Source organism: Bubalus kerabau, unplaced genomic scaffold, assembly GCF_029407905.1.
Source record: "Bubalus kerabau isolate K-KA32 ecotype Philippines breed swamp buffalo unplaced genomic scaffold, PCC_UOA_SB_1v2 scaffold_40, whole genome shotgun sequence".
Lineage (NCBI taxonomy): Eukaryota > Metazoa > Chordata > Mammalia > Artiodactyla > Bovidae > Bubalus > Bubalus kerabau.
Window position 1 is genome coordinate 1,354,439 of NW_026577894.1, and position 23,346 is coordinate 1,377,784.

General features: G+C 45.5%; 2 long non-coding RNA genes across 3 annotated transcripts; one reads left to right on the forward strand and one right to left on the reverse strand.

Moving 5' to 3' along the window:
• Positions 1 to 868: 868 nt before the first annotated feature.
• Positions 869 to 14,248, reverse strand: LOC129640766 (uncharacterized). The gene is made up of 4 exons (XR_008708973.1): positions 14,159 to 14,248; positions 2,794 to 2,896; positions 2,069 to 2,322; positions 869 to 967 (listed from the first exon to the last, which is right to left on the reverse strand). It is a non-coding gene; the product is annotated as an uncharacterized LOC129640766 (long non-coding RNA).
• A 148-nt stretch (positions 14,249 to 14,396) lies between these two features.
• Positions 14,397 to 16,944, forward strand: LOC129640765 (uncharacterized). 2 transcript variants are annotated; one of them, XR_008708972.1, is made up of 2 exons: positions 14,397 to 14,736; positions 15,751 to 16,944. It is a non-coding gene; the product is annotated as an uncharacterized LOC129640765 (long non-coding RNA). The 2 variants fall into 2 exon arrangements; XR_008708971.1 differs by having other exon boundaries at positions 15,775 to 16,944.
• The last annotated feature ends 6,402 nt before the right edge of the window (positions 16,945 to 23,346 follow it).

Consider the following 23,346-nt stretch of genomic DNA (forward strand, 5'->3'; position numbering starts at 1 on the left):
GAAGTAAATGGGCAGGAAATCTAAAAGAGAGGGAGATACGTAGATAGATAGATAGACAGATAGATGACTGATTCACTTTGCTGTACAGCAGAAATTGACACAGCAGTGTAAAGCAACTATACGCCAAGAAATGAATGAATGGATGAATGAATTTTTAGAAAAGGAACACACTGGGCACCCTAGAACTTGTAGAAATGAGGAGTCCACACCCAGGGTGCAGCACAGCGCTAGGGCTGCCCTAATGTTGGTTCACTGCCAACGGACTGCCTGGACCAGGCCTCTTCTACCCCAGAGATCTCAACGCAGAGGCGGGGAGGCAGCCAGTTGCGGTCTCGCCAGAGCTCTGCTCTTGCTCACGCAGCCATGCCAAGGCTGAGATCACCGGGGAACAAGGGACCCACAGTCCACCTCAGGACAACAGACACAGCTGCCGTCACTTACTTCGTGAACATCCTGCTGCAGTTTCCTGTTCACGTCCTCGGACTTGAGGAGGTCCTTCCTGGCCGTGTCCAGGTCCTCCTTCAGCTCTGTCACATGGGCAAAGAGGGCTGCCAGGCGCTCCTCCATCTGGCTCTGCTCCTGCTTGTCTATGACTTCCTGGAGGTTGATCACCTTAGCCAGGTCCTCCTCGTGGCTTAGAGGGTCTCTAAGGGGGAAAGGAAGCCTTAGACAGCCTTGTTTTGAGAGGGAGGGACCACAGCACTTCCGGGCAATCGGTGAGGTCAAAACTGCCTTCTGCGCTCTGGGAGCTCACAAGACCCTCACAGCCACTCAGACCTACATGGTATGTTGGTGAGAGGTCCCGACAGCCCCACACAGACTGGATGGTAAGACAAGAACCAGACAGAGGGTGAGACCAAGGACTTGCCTTTCCATTGGCGCTTGGCATGTTTTCTTGCTCATGATTTACATCTAGCACCCTGTGCGTTAGTATCTTTTCCTGGTTATTCTCCTCTTTAAGAATCATCTGCTAAAACCAAAAAGTTGAATTAGAGTCAAGAAATAAGTAAAGACAGCAAAACACCTGGAAATATTCAAGTCTAAACTGAAAATGCAACATATAAAGAAAATACATGGTGATGCTATCCATCCCGAATACCACCAGGTGATTAGAGTCAGAATTTGTCTTCTGCTGGACAAAGGGGGTACTTAAGAGATCCTGCAGCTCTGAGCCACAAGTCTAGTTTACTAGTCATTAAAATAACCCAGGTGGGCAGGTTCTCAATCAGAACGATAAAAAACATCTGATGCCCACCACTACAGCTTTCATTCTTTTTTAAAATCAAAGGATTCAAATGACAAACCCTTCACGGAAATTACACAATGACTGATCAAACTTACCTCTTTATGTGTGGCACCTAATTCTTCTTCTAACAAACTACACCTTTCGAGTGCTACTCGTAATCACGCTCTCAACTCAAATAAAAGGGGCCAAGTCACCTTGTGTTGATGTGTGTATATACGTTAGTACACTTCTTAGTGTATACTCACCCTAATACATAGATACTGTCACAGAATACCTTTAATGTCTCTCATTGATCTTAACGTCAAGAGAATCTGCTTGTTAACAGCTTTAAATTCTAAATTTGAGAGAACAAAATGTTATCCTAAATTAATTCTATTACCCAGTTTTTAACTGCAAGTTGATATACAGAATATAATAAATCTGGAGACATTTATGCCAACTAATACTTTTTAACTGGGGGTTTCCCAGGTGGCTCAGTGGTAAAGAATTCGCTTGCCAATACAAGAGGGCAGGTTCGATCCCTGGGTCGGGAAGATTGCCTGGAGTGGAAGATGGACACCCACTCCAGTATTCACGCCTGGGAAGCCCCATGAAGAGAGGAGCGTGGTGGGCTACAGTCCACAGCATCACAAAGATTTGGACATGACTGAGCATGTACACAGGCAATGCTTTTTAACTATATAAAACTCTGACTTCTTACAGAAAAAAAAATATATACAAGAATTCAAGAAGCTCAAAAGTCAAGTAGTTACATAAATACATGCATCATCCACCTAACAAGACAGCAAGTGTACAAATCCAGGACGGTTGGGTGGCTGGTACCTTCTCGTCCAGGGTCTTGTGGTGCTCAAACAGCAATTTTGGTGCCCTGAGCACCTCCACGTCGCTGGTAATGCTGGCTAGCTTGCTGCTGCTTGCACCTGCTGCTTGCCCACCGTCATCTGGAGGGACGGCACATACCAGGAAACCAGGCACTCCAGGAGCTCCAGCAGCAGCTGCGCCTGCTGCTTGCCCACCGTCATCTGGAGGGATGGCACATACCAGGAAACCAGGCACTCCAGGTGCTCCAGCAGCAGCTGCAGGGCAGGGCCAAAGGAGCACCATCAACCTCATGCTTGATTCAGGGCCAATAACTCCTCTCAGACTCACCCTATAGCAGAAAGCATGCTAAGGCACATCGGAATCCCGCCAGTTCAAGCTAAAGTTAGAGTGGACTTTCCCAGGGGCCCAGTAGTTAAGACTCCACACTTCTGCAGGGGTCATTGGTTTTAATCCCTGATCGGGGAACTAAGATCCCACACAAAGTGTAGCATGGACAAAAATGTAAGTTAAGAGAACTCCCCCCTCAAATGTTCTAAAATTACATTAGCTCTCATCATAAATTTGAAGCAAGGTATGAGAATCCCAAACTGATCCACCCTGGTCTGCTCAGTGGGAAGGTGTGAAAAATGACTTGAAAATCAGACAGAGTTTAAAGACACCAAAACGGAGGCCAGTGGTGACCCCCCGTGGGGCAAATGTCAACACTTGAGAATCCCCTTACTGACCCTGGTATTGCTTCTTTCCACTCTAAGCTCAGTGATTTCTTCTTAATCTTTCAAGAAGCTGCTCCCTGCATATTTTTAGTTCTTCAGTAGCAGTTGGAAACTCCTAGAAAACAGTTAAATGAGAAACTAAATGCAAACATAAATTAAAAATGAGAGCGAGACTGTGAAGACTGACCCTGTCAAGTCTCTCCAGGCTCCACACAAAGGATCTCCTTGCCCCTCCACAGAAGAGGGGGTCCACTGACCCCACGACCACACAGACCACCACAACTCAGACCGGCCTTCGGCCTCCAACTCGACCTGGCAGGCACGTGGCAAGGGAGCACCTGGAATCCAAGCCTGCCTTCTCAAGACCCAGGGAGGTCTGAGAAGCTTTCCAAAATATAAACCTAACAACAAAGTGGATAAAGAGATTCTTAAATGACACACAGACCAATGACCTAGAGCCACTGGGGAGAGTGAAGAATAAAGGGAAGGTCTACAGGGCCACCAAGCTTTGGAGTGTTCCTCTGGGAGAAAGGCAGATGGCACCTCAGGGCCATCTGTTAGCCTGACTCCACTGAAGCCACCCAGTCATTCAATCAAGTGGTTAAAATGTTAAATTTATGTTATATGTATTTTAAAACAATTTGCGTGCACATGGGGCCCTCCACATGGTGAACTTTCTCAAACTGAACCACATGGAATCTTTCGTTCTATTTTTCTTTGCAGAAATAAAAAAATCCTGGGCTACATATCCCCTACTACATACTGAGTGTCCAGCACCCAGAACAGTGCCCAGCACTTGTAAGAGGCATGTAGTAGACATGTGTAGCTATGAGGGTGTATGTCATACATGTAAGCAGTAGGTACCCATCATTAAAATACTGGACACACTGGTCTGTGCTTTGTAAGATGGGAGACATTAACAGGCTTAGCCTTTCTGCTTCAAGGACTGACTCTCGAGCTCGATCCTCATGCCCAGAGACTCCTCCAGCCAGTGTATCCTTTCTTTGGAAGAAGGGAGACGTTAAGGGGCTTAGCCTTTCTGCTTCAAGGACTGACTTTATAGCTTAGTCCACGTGCCCCAGTGACTCCTCCAGCCAGTGTTTCCCTTCTTGTGGGGCCCCCGCCCATCCTCCACGTGGCACCTGCACAACCTCTTACAAGGTAATCCTGCTGGGGTCGATCCTGCCCACTAAGGCCAAAGCGCCCTGGCCAGCAGGGCCCACAACCATGCTAACAAAATGAAACACAACCCCAACACTTCGCTGGGTGAGGCCCAATCTGACGGGCCCAGCCCCCGGCTGCTCTCACCTCAGGCCACTCTGCTTCCAGGACTTGGGCCGAGGCCAAGTTCTTCCTGGTCTTGGTCTTTGCCTTGGGGTTGCAACACTGAAAAAGTGCCCACAGGCGGGCCCTTCTGTTACACAGCCTCGCGGATGGGGGCAGCCCCCCACTTCAGGACCTGCCGAGAAGGGGGGCGCCCTATGGGGCAGCCCAGGCTTCCAGACCGAGACGCTGGAAAGCTCCTCCCTGGGGTGGTGGTGGAAGGTGGGTGAAGGCTGCTGAGACTGAGCTTACAAGGACACCGCCCCCTCCCCAGCCTCAAGTCCCTCAGGCCCTAAGTGAACAGACAGCTCTGTTCCCACTGGACGTGTGTGTCAGAGGAAACTCTGGAGAAGGCAGCATCACTCAGAACTTCTAGGGTTTTCCAAACATAATGTCCAACATGCAACCAAAGAAGCAAAAAAGGGTGTAACAACAAACAGGACCAAGAGAAAAAGAGCTGAACCAGATCCAGAGGTATCAGATGTATATCAGCATATCAGAGGTGTGCTAGAGGTATCAGATGCAAATGTCACCTGTTCAAAAATATACTTGACAAAAGGAAAAATTTCTGAGAATCAAAACCAACTCTAGAACTTTACAATAACAGTGACTGAATTTAAGAACTCAGTCTCTGGGCTTAACATCAAATCGGACGTAGCTGAAGAGAGGATCAGTGAACTGAAGGATTGGTCAGGTAAAAATATATATAAGAGAGAGAGAAAAAAAGGATAGAATATATTGAAGGAGCCCCTTGTTAAACTACGTTGTTAAAAAGTATAAATGGGGACTCTCATGGTGGAGAAAAGACAGAAAGGGGAATAAGAAATGCCTCCAGGGGTTGAAACTAAAGAGCCTCTTAATGAAAGTGAAAGAGGAGAGTGAAAAAGCTGGCATAAAACTCAACATTCAAAAACTGAAGATCACGGCATCCGGCCCCATCACTTCATGGCAAATAAATGGAGAAACAATGGAAACAGTGACAGACTTTATTTTCTTGGGCTCCAAAATTACTGCAGATGGTGAAATTAAGAGATGCTTGCTTCTTGGAAGGAAACCTATGACAAACCTAGACAGCATATTAAAAAGCAGAGACATTACTTTGCCGACAAAGGTTCACTGAGTCAAAGCTATGGTTTTTCCAGTAGTCATGTATGGACGTAAGAGTTGCCCCATGAAGAAGGCTGAATGCTGAAGAATCGATGCTTCTGAACTGGGGAGTTGGAGAAGACTCTTGAGAGCCCCTTGGACTGCCAGGAGAGCCAACAAGTCACTCCTAAAGCAAATCAGACCTGAATATTCACTGCAAAGACTGATGCCGAAGCTCCAATACTTTGGCCACCTGATGCGAAGAACCGACTCATTGGAAAAGAACCTGATGCTGGGGAAGGCTGAGGGCAGGAGGAGAAGGGGACAACAGAGGATGAGATGGTTGGATGGCATCACCGACTTGATGGTCATGAGCCTGAGCAAACTCCGGAGTTGGTGATGGACAGAGAAGCCTGGTGTGCTGCAGTCCATGGGGTCGCAACGGGGCAGATACTGAGCGACTGAACTGGCTGACAGGGACAGTGGCAAGATTTGGTTCAAGACTCAGACCACTGACTCAAAAATGAAAATCGCCTATTGGTTTCAGCAGCTCTGTGGGTGCCTAAGGCTAGAAGAACATGTTCAAGCGTTCAGAGGAAAAATGGTGTGGCTTTTAATGGCACAGCAACACTGAGAGCTGACTTTCCAAGAACAAGGAAGTCAGAAAATAATGGACTGGCATCTGTAAAATGCTGAAAAACAAATAACCACCAACCTGGAATTCTATACCCAAGAAAAACACTCTTTGAAAATGAAAGCAAAATAAAGACTTTTAGGGCAAATGGAAATGAGACAACTCATCACCCACACACATGCACTAAAAAAATATTAAGGCAGTGCTTTGGGGAAAAAAAAAAGTAGTCTCTGATGGAAATATAAAAAACAAGTAGAGACCAACAATGAGGTAACTGTGAGGGTAAATACAAACTTTACAAAACAATGATGTTAACGCCAAATATATATCTAACAGTTCAAAGTGTAACAGTGACAAGGAGGAAACAGTCGTGTCAGGGAGGCAGTAAAAGTACTAAGTTAGACTTCAATGTAAAACACACGCTGTGTCTCTGAATGTGCACCCAACAATCTGACAGAGGAGCACAGAACTAGAGAAACATTTCAAACTTCTAAAAGAAGGCAAGAGCAAAGAACACAGACTAGGTGGGACAAACAGAAAACACACAGCAACATGGTGTCTACACACTGAATATCAACATTATAAACAGAGCAAATACTCTCATTAAAGGATAAAGTGTCAAACTGATTCCAATGAAAACTACACACTATTCACAGAGCTACATGTTAAGATGGAATATCTTTTAGACAGGTGAACGTAAAAGATACCCAGGCCAACAAGGACAGAAAACCGATGTGGCAATATCACTGTCAAATAGTCTCTAAAAAAGAAGCATTTCTAGCGATAAAAAGAAGCATCTCATACTGATACAAGTTCAGTCTAGCAAGAAGATGAGGATTCTAAATTTGAATGTACCTAATAACATAACTTCAAAATATCAATACATAAAAACCAACAGAAATAGAAAAGGAGTAACAGCCGAGTTCATAATCCCAGTGGGAGACGTTCAAGACACATCTCTCGTGGAACTGGGCCCCCTGGTATGTAGTCACCTGCAGCCATGAAGTACCTGAAATGTGGCTGCTCTACAATCAGATGCACTGCAGGCATGAAACACACACTGGATTTTAAAGACTTAGCGTGAAAAAAAGAACGTGAACTATTTCATTAGGTTTTATCATGTTGATGACACACGGAAATGATAATATTTGGGGTGTGTTAAAATAAAATATATTACAGGTAATTTCACCTACTTCTGCTTTTATTCAACGTGGCTACCGGAATCTGAATTACATGAGTGACAAGCCTGATCTGACTGATACACATGGAACATTGCATTCCCACTGATACATATTCAAGAGCCCAAGGAACATATAACAGAAAGAATATGTATTGAGCCATTAGGAAAGCTTGACTTATTTCAAAGGACTAAAATAATGCAGAGTATATTTAGGGATTGCAATGGGCTGACGGTTTTGGGCCCTCAAACTTCACCCAGCACGTGGTGATGATCCGAGGAGGCAGGCACTCTGGGAAGGGTCAGGCCAGGAGGGAATGGGCTCCTGTGCTGTGAGGACAGGGAGAAGCAGGAGGCAGTCTAGGAACCAGGAAACAGGCCTCACCAGATGTGGCACCTGCTGGTGATCTTGGGACTCCCCAGCCTCAGGACTCCAAGAAACAACTTTCTGTTGTTTATCAGCTAGTCTACGGGATTTATAACAGTAACCCCAAAAGCCTATGACGGGGCTCTTCATGGAATTAAGCTAGAAATCAAAAAAGGATCACTGGAAAAAGCTCCCCAAACATTGCGAAGTTAAATGACATACTGCTTGAAGAATTTCATGGATAATGATTTTGAAAAACACAATGAAAATTAGAAAATACTTTTCCATAAAAGATAATGAAAATCTGGCTTATTCAAACCTGTGGGACACAGCGACTGTGTCTAGAGGGTAACTTAAAGCCTTAAACACGTACACTGGAAAAGAAGGAAGGCTAAAAATCAATTAAGCCTCTCTCCCAAGAAACCAGGGAAAAAACATAGCAAACGAAACACAACATAGATGGGGAAAAAAGGGAGCAGAAAACAAGGAAACAGAAAGCAAATATGAAGTTTTTTAAAAACAAAGCCAAAAGTTTGCTCTTTGAAAGAACTGATAAACCCCTAGAGAGACTTATTAAGAGAAAGAGACAAAGCTCAAATCACCAGCATCAGGGGTTTTTAAAAGGGGAGACAACACATCTTGCAGATAAGAAAAATATTATGAACCACAGTTCACTTACTAACTGGAGAGTCTGCTCGCCTCAATAACTTCCTAGCAGGAGGGAAATGCTTTACTGAAATAGACCCAAGAAGACATACAAAATCAGAAAATTTTATTTGCATGAAAAAAATTACATCTGAAATTAAAAGCCTCCCCACAATAAAACCAACTGGTTTTGCCAATCAATTCTTCCAAAATTCTAGGGAAGAAAACAGTCATCTCACAGGAATTCTTGCAGTAAACAAGGAACACTCTCCAACCTTGTTTTATAAGACTAGCATAACCTTGATACTAAATCCAACCAGGAAGAAGTACAAGAAAGTAAAATTACAGACTCTGAGTATAGATGAAATAATCCTAAATAAAACACTAAGAAATAAAGTCCAACTGAAGGAGAATACATTGAGATCAGGTTGGGGTCGTTTTAGAATCACAAAATTTTTTAAAAGTTAAATCACATAAAAGAAAAATAATCACATACAAGAAAAATTACCTGTTTCAAAATCTGCAGAAAATAAACAAGAAAATTTAATGTAATAATTTTAGTGCACGACTAAGAAAAAACTCTTAGTAAACTAACAGAGAAGAATTTACATATTTTGATTAAACTGTCTACAGAAAAGCTAATATCATGTGTGATGGTGAAATACTGAAAGCTTTTCCTCTGATAATGTGAAAGAGACAAGGATACTTATTCTCACTACTTCTGTTCACCAATGTACTGGAGATCCTAGTCCATACAATAAGGCAAGAAAAAGTAAAGGGTTATCACAGTTGCAAAGGGGAAAAAAGAACTTATTTGCAGACATAATTGTGTATACATAAATAAATACAATTAGAATGATTTGAAATATATGGATTTACCAAGTGAATATAGAAAAGTAAATTCTGTATCTATTAGGAATTTATAATGGCACTGAAAATATCAAGATATCTAATTAAACATTTGTAAGACATACAGCAAACTATAAACTTCTAAGATAAATTAAAGAAGATCTTAAAAAATGGAGAGCTATCTATATTGTGTTCACGGATTATAAGAACAACATAAAGACACACACACACAGAGTTAACCGTGTGAGGTGATGCGTATGTAAGGCAATCATTCCATGACATCTGTGGGCATCAAGTCATCACAATGTAGACTTTAAATACACATAAACTGTATCTGTCAATGACTCCTTAGTGAAGCTGGGGGTCTAAAATCAGGGCCTGGCACCTGGTAGTTGGCAGGTGTGGGAACCCAGGTTCACGTGCAGGCTGTACACACTCTTAATCACAGGTGAGCCCTGAAGCAACCCAGCAACTCTCTATTTTTCTTTTTCTGTTTTGCTCTGTTCCCCTTGCCATTTGTGTTTAACTGATTCCCAGTATCGAGTGAGCAGTGTCAATGCAGCAATAACGTTTCCCCATCTAAGGCAGGAGCATGTAACACCAACAGACTTCCCATCGCCCCGAGATAACTGGGGTGCCCCATCACAACAGAAAGCAAAGAAACACGACAGTCCCCGCGAGAGAGCTGCCCCACGGCAGGGGGAACTAGGTCCACCAGACGTCCCAAGGGGACCCCCAGGGGCTTGGAGCCCAGGCTGGGCCCCTCAGCTTGAGGCCACACTTGCCTTTCCACCATTCTGGGGGTCCTGGCAGAAGAAAGCCAGGCCAAGGAAGGGGGAGGGTGTGGCCGGCCCGTGGGACTCAGGGCAGGACTGACTTGGGTCTGTGCTGGGCTCCACGTCCAGTCACCACCCTTGGAGTGTACAAAGCTCTTGGGATCATTGCAGGTTTTTGGCAAAAAGCAATGGAGCTGAAGTCACTTAGGATGGTTTTTTTTAAAAAAAATCCTCACTGAGGATTCCCTCAGTGCCAGCCTCGGCTCCTAGTGAGATGCAGACTCCTGGTCATCCATGGCTCTGCCCGCAGCCTGCCATGGCAAGGGGAGGCTACCGGACACTGGGTGCCAAATGGGGTTCTTCCCTCACTTTGAGTGAAGGGCTGCACCCCCCCAGGATGAACCCAGCTCAACCCTCCACCTCTGATGCTGAGGCGCCCATGCCTCCCACGACCGGAGGATCCAGCCTCTCCTGGGGCCTCCGTGTCACCGCACAAGCCTCGTCCATGCGGCCCCAGCAGACAGGGTGAGTCCTGTGCGGAGCCTCCCAGCTCGCTGGCCTCGCTGCCCACATCAGGCCCTTGTATGTCCACTGAATGAGTGGATGAGGGCCCCTCACAATGACGGTGATGGTGACGAGGAGGAGGAAGTGAAGCGGGCTGAGATCCAAGTGTCAGTCCCTGATTCAGCCATCTGTGTGTATGAACTCATTTAACCTCATGACAAGATTGTGTGTTGGGGTTGGGGGGTAGGGGGTGGGTCCTGCCACTGTTCTCACCTTGGAGCCAGCAAGTTCACTCTCGGTGTCCAGGGGTGGCTGCAGCCACTGGCCACAGACTGGACAGCTTTAACACAAATTCATTCCCCCCCCCCCCCAGTTCTGGAGTCAGAAACCTGTGATCAAGGTGTGGGCAGGGCTGAGCTCCCTCCAGAGGCTCCAGAGGAGGGTCCCTCTGGCCTGGTCCAGTCCTTGGGGGACGCCAGGCCTCCCTGGGCTTCTGGCCACATCACCCCGACCTCTGCGTCCATCTGCACAAACCTTCTCCCCTGGGTGGCTCTGTGCCTCAGATCACCCCCTCTTTTCTTCCAAGGACACCTGTCGTTGGATTTAGGGTCCACATGCATCCCGGGTGATCTGGTGCAGGGGTCAGGAACTTACTTCCATCTGCCGAGACCTTTCATCGGAATAAGGCCACCTCTGGAGGCTGCAGAAGGATGGATGGCTTTCGGAGCCACCACTCAGCCCAACATACTTGTCATGAAGCCACAGGGCAGAGCCTCACTGGGCTTGGTGAAGGGAGCTTCGAGGAAGCAGGGCCCAGTCCTGGGGCTGCCTCAAGAAAACAGTTAGGATCAGGACACTCGGGCACAGAGACCAGATGGGCAGGGCTCGGAGGTGTGCTGGTGGGCGTGGGGCTCACCTGCAGGGAGCCTGGAGCCTGACATGACGGCCCAGGGCTGGGGGACACAGTGCATGATTTGGGAATGGACACATCCCAGCGCGGACGAGGGGAGGCAGGCCCAGGGGCTCAGGCCAGGGGAGCCCAGATCTTCCTGCTGCCCTCAAGGGGCAGGTCAGATGGGCACAGGAGGGAGCCGTGGTTTCAGCGACCTGGGTCGGAGTCCTGGTCTGCTGCTGTGTGGTCTCTGGTGAGTGACTCAGCCTCTCTGAGCCCACCGGAGAAGTGCTCGGTGGTGCCCGGGAAACAACGCATGCATTTTGGAACTGGGAGAAGAATCCTCGTCACTTATTGGTACAGCTCAATCTTTTCTGGAGGCCATAACCAATGTCTTTATGTTTGATGTTCATTTCAAAGTCAAGAAGTTTTTAAAAACATATGTGTGGCAAAGGATTTAATTGGACTTGGAAAGGCTCTTCTTTCTCCTTTATGAGCATGGCCATTTCATTATCATATGAGCAATAATGATATATGACTGAATATTCACATCACCAGTGAGAACTTCCCCAGTGCCAGACTCCAAGTTAAGTACTTTAGGATAACCCAGTGATGTAATGACTTGTTTCCCAGGTGGTTCAGCAGAAAAGAACCCGACAGCCAATGTAGGAGATGCAGGAGACCTGGGTTCAATTCCTGGGTTGGGAAGATCCCCTGGAGGAGGAAATGGCAACCCATTTCAGTATTCTTGCCTGAAAAATTCCACAGAGAGAGGATCTTAGGGGCTACAGGGCTGCAAAGAGTTTGACACGTATGAGCCACTGAACATGCACACGGTCGTGTAAATACTGTTGTTATCTCTGACAAATGGTGAAGCTTCGGTGTTGTTGATTAGTCATCAGATTTTGTCTGATTCTTTGTGACCCCACGGAGTAGACACTCCATGGAATTCTCTAGGCCAGAATACTGGAGTGGGTGGTGTTTCCCTTCTCCAGGGGATTTTTCTGACTCCCCACATATTGTAAGACTAAACTTGAGAATTCTTGTTTTTCTTTCATTTCAAATAGCCTTTGGGAATCTGAAAGGACAGTGTAGGTACTTTCAAGATGTCTTCTGCAAAACAAAGCCCTTTCGGCAAATGTGGTCATAATACCCAGGTGGGTGTCGCTGTTGTAAGTGTCACATATCAGCCAGAGGCAAATTCTGAGCTCTTCCTCTGGCAGAAACAAATTGACAAAATAAAGCAAGAAAGAGAGCTGGGAAAACAAACCACATCAACAAGTGGAAAAGCGTTCCTCATGAGACAAAGCTAGAGAAAAACCCAACATCCTTGTGGCCCAAAAACCCTCTTAGAAATGAATGTTCCATAAGGAAGAGACGAATCATGTCAAGTTCCAAGGAGAGGCAATGCCCATGGCCAGTGTAGCTTAGAGAACGCCTGACCACTCGATGAAGACACACACCAATGTAAACCCTTTGCAGACAGCAGTGACGGTCATCACCATAGTAAGTGTTTAGTCTGGGGACAACCTGCCCTGGGCGCCAATAAGCGAGCAGACCTGGTTCTCTTCCTCTGCCCCCACACCATTCACTCATAATGGCAGCTCAGGTGCTTTCGTGCCCTGCCTGCCTGTCTGGCTCATCCATGAGCTTGGACCACCTCCAGGGAAGGACTCCGCCTTCTCTTCTCTATGTGCCATGAATCTGCACACAGTGGGCCTTCAGAACCTCAGGAGACTCACCCCACCCCCACTACAGCCAGACCCTCCCCAGGCATTAAAACAGCTGTGGAATCACTTTGGCCCAAGTCCTACTTACGGATCCTTGGAGCCCACTACAGCCTCTACGGCATGATTAATCAGGCCCTTTATACACAGATTCCTGCCTGTCAGATCTGAGCTTTGGATTCATGGTCAGCTCTGTCCCTCCCGTGGCAGCCAGGTGGGTCGCAATGCAGACAAAGGAGCTCAGGAGCTGAGTGTCAAGGGAAGCATTGAAAGGACAGTGATGGATGCAGTCTGTTGCAAACTGAAGGAGGGTCCCTGCATGCCTCAGAAACGGCCTCTGGTGTGCAGGTGTCGAGAAGGGCCCCCACGGTGCAAAGGAAAGAGGGGTACTTGGGGGCAAAGGCTCTTGGCCTCTCCGGTAGCAGCTCCAGGTGGTAGCTCGTGAACAGTGGACAGCCAATGTGGTCACATGAGCGTGACGCTTATTCCCTCACAAAGAAAGAGAAAGGGGGCAGGGTGTGGGAGTACCTGGAGGATGTGGTGGGTTGGATGGAGGGACGTATCCTTCCTCTCTCCAGTGAAAATCGCTTTTTTGAGTCTCAGAGCTGCGAGAAGGCAGTTACCAAGTCAGGTCCCCACAGTATCCGGTGTGGGCTGGGTGTCTTAGCCCCCGTCACATGGACAAGCCACCGTATGGCTTCCCTGAGTTCTAACAGCAGGATCGGGGGGTTTTGTCTAGGTACACACTTCCTTGCTCTAGCTGTGTTACCCCCTTCTCTGAGCCCCAGTTTTGTCCTCTAGAAAAAGGACATCGATTGCTACCTTAGCAGGTTGCTACCTTAATCCCATGAAGACTAATATGGTTGATACTACAATGAATAGCTGGCCTTAAGAGATACTGGGCTTCCCTGATAGCTCAGCTGGTAAAGGATTCTCCTGCCATGCATGAGACCCTGGTTTGATTCCTGGGTCGGGAATGCTGATCCGCTACACAAGGGACAGACTACCCACTGCAGTATTCTTGGGCTTCTCTTGTGGCTCAGCTGGTAAAGAATCTGCCTGCAATGCGGGAAACCTGGGTTCAATCCCTGGACTGGGAAGATCCCCTGGAGAAGGGAAAGGCTACCCACTCCAGTATTCTGGCCTGCAGAATTCCATGGACTGTATAGCCCACAGGGTCGCCAAGAGGTGGACACGACTGAGGGACTTTCACTTCACTTTCAAGAGATATGACCTGAATCCGGATTAAACTGGAGTCTCCCAGTGTCATCTGGCATTTCTTCCCTGAAGCCAGCCAAAACCCACACAGGTGCATTTCCAGGGTCTTCACGTAGCCAGCTGGACAGAAAACCCAGCGTAGTCCAAACAAGCTGACAGTCAAGCAGGAGAGGACTCACGGGCAGACGGCTTCCCTCCGGTCTCAGGTGGAGCCCCGGGACCACAGCAGGAACCGGCGCTCTCAACCCCTGGGCTCAGCAGCGCCCTCCTTCTCAGGCCAGCGGCTCTGCCCTAACGGGCGCAAGAAGGTCACCAACTGCCCCAGGTGAACTCACACCCCCTCCCACTGCTGCAGCCTGACCTCACAGGCCCCCACCCCTTCCGGCAGAGCCAGCCCTCCTCTTCCTTTGAATCCAGCTTGAGGCCTGGTCCTGGGTCCCGATTGGTCAGTGCCAATCATGGTGCCCAGGGATGGAGCACACTGATTGGCCAGGTCCAGGTCATGTGACCATACTCGCCAAGACACGTGTGAGCTGCTCACGCTCTGTCAGGGATGGAGAGAGTGCAATGCCCCCAGAGCAGGGCTGAGAGTCCGGTCACTCTGTCCGTGTGTTCAGTGTCCTGGGACATGCCTGAACATCATCTCTACACACCACTTTGTCTCCTCTGCAGACCAAATATTCATGACACACCTTTTCCCTTCCCAAGCGCTGTTTCACGCACTGACATTCAAGGGAGCAAGACCTCCTTTTGGAAGGTAGGTTTGGAGATCCTCTCTTAAACTCTGGGCTTGTTCCTTGTATCGTGTTAGAATAGTTTATTCAGTCTAAAAACCCTCACTGAGCACCACGACATGCTGCTTTGCCTATTCAGGATTCTTAGCTGTTCTGAGTAGAGGGCATGGCCTAGGGGCCTCCCAAAGGGAATGAATTTTGTCCAAGGAAGTACCTGAGAGGCTGAATCACTGAATCACTTTGCTGTAAACCTTAAACAAATTGTAAATCAACAATACCTCAATTTAAAGAAAAGATATTCCCTCATCAAAAATGGTTCGAAATTTTGTCAAGTTTTTCCTTCAATTGTTGGTTTTTACTATGTGTCTAATTGATTTGGTGCTGTCTTTTGAGGTAGGGATCCAACTTACTTTCCCACATGGACACCAAATTGTCCCAATGGGACGATTCCTTTGTCCTTTCTCCTGGAAATATCCTTTCTGCGTTTACACATTAAGAAGCTTCTTTTAAAAATGCCAAGTATCAAGAACTTCAGATCTTTGGAAATTTGTACAGCACCCCAGAAGCATGTTTCCGTTTCTGTCTTCTCTTCACACTTCACCATTGCCTGTTTCTAGTATACACAAGTACCCTCAGAGGGTTCTCTGTAGTGAACCATGTATGTTTCTGTGAGGACAGAGGATGTGAGCAGAGAGGAGGGACTGGGTGACCCTAGTGACCATGTAACCATGCTCAGCAACCCCAATATTAAGTCTGGCTGAGACTTCCTAAGGCAAGGTCTGTGTTTCTCCCTCTTGCTGTCTGGATATGCAAAATGATGTTGGTGGATTGGGACTTGGGTCCCTGGGTCCAGCAGTGTAGAGATATACCCATAGCCTGCTTTTCCATTATATTTTCCTCCTGTGGGCTCTGCTGAGCTGGTGTGGAGATATTTCTGCTAAAGGCTTGCGAGGTAGTCAATCCTTCTGCTTCTCATACCCTGCCCTGTCTGTACTTCTGTCATTTTTTTAAATATAGCTAATTTTCAATGTTGTTAGCCCTTGTGTCATTCTGACTCTCAGGCACCTGTGGTTTAATAGACCTCCAAGTCCCAAGAGCTCTTTGCCTGGTGGAGACCTGGAGAACTCAGGGAGCAGCACCACATCACACTGAAGCCCGGACCAGAGAGAAGGTTCTTGCCAGGAAGGCTCCATCCCTGCTGGGGGTGGGGGGGGGGGCGGTTCGGGGTTCACATCTGATTGTACATCCCCCGGGCCTTCGGTGCAGGCCCCACTCTGAGATCTGGAAAGGAGGTGGCTTCCCTCCCTGACACAGAACTAGTATATTTTTTTGTCCTCGTCATTGTCCAGTCCCATTTGGCTCCCAGGCTCTACACTTGACCCTCACCCACAGGATCAGAAGAGCCCAGTTCTAGAGGAGTTTCATACAAGGAGAGGCTCCCGGAGACACTCCAATGCCCGGGCCTAAATAAGCATTTCCTTGGAGTTTCACAGCCCTGGGAGGAGATACTGGGTTTGTGTCCATTTTACAGTTGAATATGTTGAGCCTCAGATCATTGTGTGATTTGCCCTGGGTCACTCTGCAGGTCAGTGTAAGGTGGGATTTGAATCCAGACTCTATGTCTTGGAGCCTGTGATTGTACAGGTGTTTCTGCTCATCGGTAAAATTTATTTCATGTTGTTTTTTTTTTGATGCATTTGTATATGGTACTGTTCTGTTCTCTCTCTGATGGCTCATATCCTGCTACATTGCTGAGTTTATTAGTTTTAATACTTGTTACTTGGTGGAGTTTTTATGGTTTCATATAAATTCTGTCATAATCGAATAGTGGCAGTGTAACTTCATTTGTTCCAATGGGGATGCTTTTATTTCCTTTTCTTGCCTAGTTATTCTGGGTAGGACACTTCCACTACTATGTTGAACAAGATTGGTGAGAGTGGGCATCCTTGTACTATTCCTGATCTTTTAGGAAAATCTTTCACCTCTTTACCACTGACTTGGATGTTAGCTGTGGGCTTGTCTTATATACCCTTTAGGATGTTCCATGTTTAACCACTGTATTGAGAGATTGTACCAAAATTGATGTTACACTTTGTTGAAAGCTTTTTCTGCAATTATTGAGAAGATCACATGATTTCATTCTTAATTTTGCTCATATTGTGTATCACAGTGATTGATGTGCAAATACTAAATCATGCTTGCAGGCACAGAATAAATTCCATTTGATCATAGTGTATGATTCTTTTTAATGTGTCTTCAATTTGGTTTGCTAATATTCTTTTGAGGATTTTTACATCCGTGTACACCCGGGTCAGGGTTCTCTGGTGGTTCACATGGTAAAGAATCTGCCTGCAATGCGGGAGACCAGGGTTTGACCCCTGGGTCAGGAAGAGCCCCTTGAGAAAGGAATAGCTACACACTCCAATATTCTTGCCAGGAAAATTCTGTGGACAGAGGACCTGGTGGGCTACAGTCCATGGGTCACGAATAACTGGACATGACTGAGTGACTCACACTTACAAGAGTGCTTCTTGACATTCTTAATATCTAAATTTAAGATTTTATCTCAGTCAAAAATTACAGCCTCAGGCAAAAATGTCAAAAGTCCAAGAGTCCTTAGAAGTAAATGAGGATACGGCATAACAGATGAAAGCAAGAAGGACTCCACATAATGTACTTTTCATAAGAATTTTAGGCCTTCAGAGGAATTCTCACTGAACTGAATTAAAATGCAAGCTTTAGTTTAAAATGGAAACCTTTTTTGGTATTATGTTTCTATGTTGAGACTGAAATGTTGTTATTTATGTGTGAGATATTAAGCAATACTGTGTAGCTATTAAAATCATATTTTCAAAACCTTTAATGACATTTATAAGCACTTATAGTGGAAAAATAGCTAGGAATAGACGATGATCCCATATAGCTTTAGACGACAGTACAAAAGTGTTGAATGATAGTTTTCAGATTGTATTTATTAATTTTTAATTGAAGGATAACTGCTTTACATTGTTTGGTTTGTTTTCCTCATACAACAACACGAATAGGCCATAAGTATATTATCCACTCTTTGGTGAGCCTGCCTCCCACTTCCCGCCATCCCACCCTCTAGGTCGTCACAGAGGACAATGCTGGGCTCCCCATGTTATATAGCAACTTCCCACTAGCTAGCTATTTTACATATGGTAGTAGGTGATGTTTCAGTGCTACTCGCTCAATTCATCCCACCCTCTCCTTCTCCAGCTGAGTTCACAAGTCCTTCCTCTACATCTGTGTATCTATTTCTGCCCTTCAAATATTCACCAGTACCATTTTACAAGATTCCATGTGTATGCATTCGTATACTATATTTGTTTTTCTCTTTCTGACTTACTTCACTCTGTATCACAGTTTCTAGGTTCATCTACCTCGGTTAAACTGACTCATATTGTTCCTTTTCGTGGCTGAGTAATATTCCATTGTGTATATGTTCCACGACTTCTTTATACATTGTTCTCTTGATAGATATTAGGTTGCTTCCATGCCCTGGCTATTTTAAATAGTGCTGCAGTGGACATTGGGGTGCATGTGTCTTTTTAGAGGTATGGTTTTCTCCGGCTATATGGCCAGTAGGGGATTGTTGCATCATATGGTAGCTTTATTCCTACTTTTTAAAGAAACCTACATTCCCTCTCCATAGTGGCTGTATCCATTTACATGTCTACCAACAGTGCAAGAGGGTTCCCTTTCTTCCATGTCCTGTCCAGCATTTATTATTTGTAGAATTGTTGATGATGGCCATTCTGACTGGTGTGAGGTGATACCTCATGTAGTTTTGATTAGCGTTTCATTAGTAATGAGTGATGTGGAGCATCTTCGCCTGTATTTGGTGGCCTTCTTAATGTCGTCTTTGGATAAATTTGTTCATGTCTTCTGGTCACTTTTCAGTTGGTTGCTTTTTATCTGATATTAGGCTCGATGATCTACTTGTGTACTTTGTAGATAATCCTTTGTCAATTGCTTCATTTACAATTACTTTCTCCTATTCTGAGGGTTGTCCTTTCATCTTGTTTATAGTTTTCTTTGCTGCTTATATACTTTGAAGTTTCTCTAGATGCCATTTATTTTTATTTTTATTTCAGTCATTCTCGGAGGTCTTGCTGTGATAAATGACAAAGAGTGTTCTGCCTATGTTTTCCTCTAAGAATTTTATAGTTTCTGGCCTTACTTTTGGTCTTTAACCCATTGTGAATTATTTTTGTGTATAGTATGAAGAAGCGTTCTAATTTCATTCTTCTACATGTAGTTGTCCAGTTTCCCAGCACCACTTACTGAAGAGGCTCTCTTTTCTGTCCTTTTTCCATTGTACATTCTTGCCTCCCTTGTCAAAGAAAAGATGCCTATAGGGGTGTGGGTTTATCTCTCAGCTTTGTGTCTTGTTCCATTGCCCTCTGTTTCTGCTTTTGTGCCTGTACCATAGTGTCTTGATAGTATAGTCTGAAGTCAGAAGGTTGATTCCTCCAGTTCCACCTTTCTTTCCAAGATTGCTTTGGCCCTTCTGGGTCTTTTTTCCCCCCATGTAAATTGTAAAATTGTTCGTCCTAGTTCTTTAAAAAAAAAAAAGTCATTGGTTGTTTGATAGGGATGAATTGAATCTTCAGATTGCTTTGGGTAGTATAGTCATTTTCACAACATTGATTTCTTTCAAGTCAAGAACAAGGCATATCTTTCTATCTGTTTGTTTCAACTTGGCTATCTTTCATCATACAGCCTGTCTTTCTGCATACATGTGTTTTGTCTGTTTAGGTAACTTTAATCCTAGCTATTGGGGAAGAAAAATGGAAACCCACTCCAGTACTCTTGCCTGGAAAATCCCATGTACAAGGAGTCTGATAGGCTACAGTCCATGAGGTCCCGAAGAGTCGGACACGACTGAGCGACTTCACTTTCACATTTCACTTTGATGCATTGGAGAAGGAAATAGCAACCCACTCCAGTGTTCTTGCCTGGAGAATCCCAGGGATGGGGGAGCCTGGTGGGCTCCCATCTATGGGGTCGCACAGAGTCGGACGTGACTGACGTGACTTAGCAGCAGCAGCATTCCTAGCTATGCTATTCTTCTTGTTGCAGTGGGGAATGGCACTTTTTTCTTAGTTTCTCTTTCTGATTTTTCTTGTTGTGCTGTAAGTCTGCAAAGGATTTCTGTGTATTAATTTTGTATCCTGGGCTTTACTAAATTCATTGATTAGCTCTAGTAATTTTCTGGTTCTACCTATAGGGTCTTCTATGAATAGAAACAGGTCATCTGCAATCAATGACAGATGGACTTCTTCTTTTCCAATATGCGTTCTTTCTCGTTTTCTTCTCTGATTGCTGTGTCTATGACTTTAAAAACTCTATTGATTAATAGAAATAGAGTGGGCACCATGATCTTGATGCTGATCTTAGAGGAAATGCTTACATTTTGACACCATTGAGAATAATGTTTGCTGAGAGATTTTCCTATATGACCTTTCTTATGTTGAGGTAGGTATCTTCCATGCCCATTTATGGAGTGCTTTTTAAACTGGTATTTAGTTTTGTCAAAACCTTTCTCTGCATCGATCAAGATTATCGTATGCTTTTTATCTTTCAGTTTGTCAATATAGTGTATCACATTGATTGATTTGCAGATAGCGAAGAATCTTTGAATCCCTGGGATAAACCCCACTTGAACTTGGTGTATGATCCTTTTCATGTGTTTTTGTTTGGTTTTTGCTACAATTTTCCCCAGGATTTTTGTGTTGATGTTCATCAGTGATGTTAGCCTGTAACTTTCTTTTCTGTGTGGCATTTCTGCTTCCTTTTGGTTCATGGTGATGGTGGCCTCGCAGAATGAGTTGGGAATGCTCCTCCCTCCACATTTTTCTGGAACAGTTTGACCAGCATAGGTATTATCACATCTCTACCATTTGAGAGCATTCATCTGTGAAGTCCCAGGCATTTCTTTGTTGGAGACTTTTGATCCCAGTTAGTAGTGCTTGTGATTGATCTGTTCATAGTTAGAGCTTGTGACTGGTGTTGGTGCTTGACTTATTCATATTTTCTCTTTCTTCCTGGTTCAGTCTTAGAAGATTGTACTTTTCTAAGAATTTGTCCATTTGTTCCAGGTTATCCATTTTATTGTCATGCAGTTGTTTCTAATTGTCTCTTATGATCCTTTCTCTTTCTGTGTTGTCTGTTGAAACGTCTCCTTTTTCATTTCGAGTTCATTTGAGTGGGCTGCCTTCTATGGGGTCACATAGAGTTGGACACGACTGAAGCGACTTAGCAGCAGCAGCAGCATATAAGGCTCAGCGACCCCGAGCTTTCCCAGATGTGGGATTTTTAGTGCTAAAACCAGGACAGCCCCGGGCAAACCAGGATCCTGGTCACCCTAGTTCTGTGTATCGTCTTCCTCAATCCTGAATGCTCCCCCTTGTCTGTCCCACCCCGTGTTTACTATCCAATACTCCTCATCCTCCGTTTCTGCTTGCACATCACTTCTGCTGCCCCCAGGGAGTGGTTTATTCGTCCTGTCTAGGAGCTCTGGGGCTTCCCAGGAGGCACTGAACAGAAAGTGAAAGTGTTAGTCGCTCAGTCATGTCCTGACTCTTTTGCGACCCCATGGACTGCAGCCCGCCAGGCTCCTCTGTCCATGGAAATCCCAGGCGAGAATACTGGTACCTATGCCCTCCTCCAGGAGATCTTCCTGACCTGGGGATAGAACCCAGGTCTCCCGCATTGCAGGTGAAATCTTTACCATCTGAGTCACCAGGGGTGCTAGTGGAAAAGAACCCGCTGCCAGTTCAGGAGACCCAAGAGATGTGGGTTCGGTCCCTGGGTCTGGAGAAGGAAATGGCAACCCACTCCAGTATTCTTGTCTGGAGAATCCCATTGATAGAGGAGCCTGGAGGGCTATAGTCCAAGGGGTCTCAAAGAGCCAAACATGACCGAGTGACTTAGCACAAATGCTCAGGCTCTCCTGGCAGTGACCACTGTGTTCTAACAGCTTCTCTGTCTCTCTTCAAGTTATAAACTCATTAAAGACTGAGGCAGTTTTTTTTTTTTTTCCTTCTACCTATAATCTCAGAGCCTAGCAGAGATTCTGGTGCACAGTAGGTGTGCAATGAAGTTTTATTGATTTAATGACTATCAGTATCAACATATCAAGTGTCATCTATTTCATATCACTACGTGGGATGTTATGGACTGAATGTTTGGGTCCCCTCCAAAACTCATATGTTGAAGTCTTAACCCCCAGAGCAGCTGTATTTGGACGTGGAGCCTTTAGGGAAATGCATGAGTGTGTGCTAAGTCGCTCAGTCGTCTCCAACTCTCTGCGACCACATGGACTGTAGCCTGCCATGCTCCTCTGTCCATGGGATTTTCCAGACAAGGATACTGGAGTGGGTTGCCATTTCCTCCTCCAGGGGATCTTCCTGACTCAGGGATCAAGCCTGTGTCCCAATGCAGGGGGCCTGGGTTTGATCCCTGGTCAGCAAACTAGATTGTACCTGCCGCAACTAAGCCCTGGTGTGAGTAAATAAATTTTTTTAAAAATTCAAGTAACACTAAATTCAACACTATACTTTAAAAACAGCATGTGCAGATTGAGCCTATTCCTGTTACAGTCACTCTATCTATGCAGCTCTCTATCCATCCTTCTATCTGTATTTGTTATAACGGTGTTCACCAACTGTGGATATTTATAGTATTTCTGTGATCATAAAGTCAGGATGATTTGAACTTAGGTAAAAAAAAAAAAAGAAGTGGAGAAGGAAATGGCAACCCACCCAGTGTTTTTACCTGGAGAATCCCAGGGACGGGGGAGCCTGGTGGGCTACCGTCTATGGGGTCGCCCAGTCGGACACAACTGAAGCGACTTAGCAGCAGCAGCAGCAAGGAAAAAAAAAAAAAGGAGAGACACCAAGAGACGGCTCTTTCTCCCCCTCCCTCCATCCCCCTCACTTTTTCCCCCTGCAGAGTCACCTAGGAAAGACCGTGTGAGCACACACTGAAAAGGAGCTCCCAAAGGGAGCTCTCAGCAGACGTCCACCCTGTCAACACTGGGTCTCAGGCTTCCAGCCTCCAGAGTGGTGAGAAAACAAATTTCTGTAGTCAAAGCCACCAGCCTATGGTATTTTGTTATGGTGCACCCAGCGCGATAACACAGGGGTCGTACCCAGTTCATATAACCATGCTGTGACGATTGATGGGTGTGGTCATACAGACACCCTCCTGAGTCAGAGAGCTGCTTTCTATTCCAAAACCGTTCCAATAATACTTCCCATCCCACTTTAAAAACATAAGTGTTCAACATGACAAGATTGACAAACCTATTTTTCTATCATTCGGCTTTACTTCTGCAAACAAGTATCTTAGAATAGTAACTTCTGGGACTGGAAATGGTTACATGAATACGTGGTTCAGTTTCAAATGGATGACTAATATTTTTTGCAGCTAAGTAGCATTTTCTGTTTTCCAATGATACTTTAAAGCCCATTTATGTTACTGAGTATGCATAATTAATTCCTCCTTTGGAAATGTCTTTGTTTTCTCCACTGAGCTGGTGATTCTTCCTCGTCCCACTCAAATCCTACCACTCCCCTCCCACCCCTGGCCACACTTGTCATCCC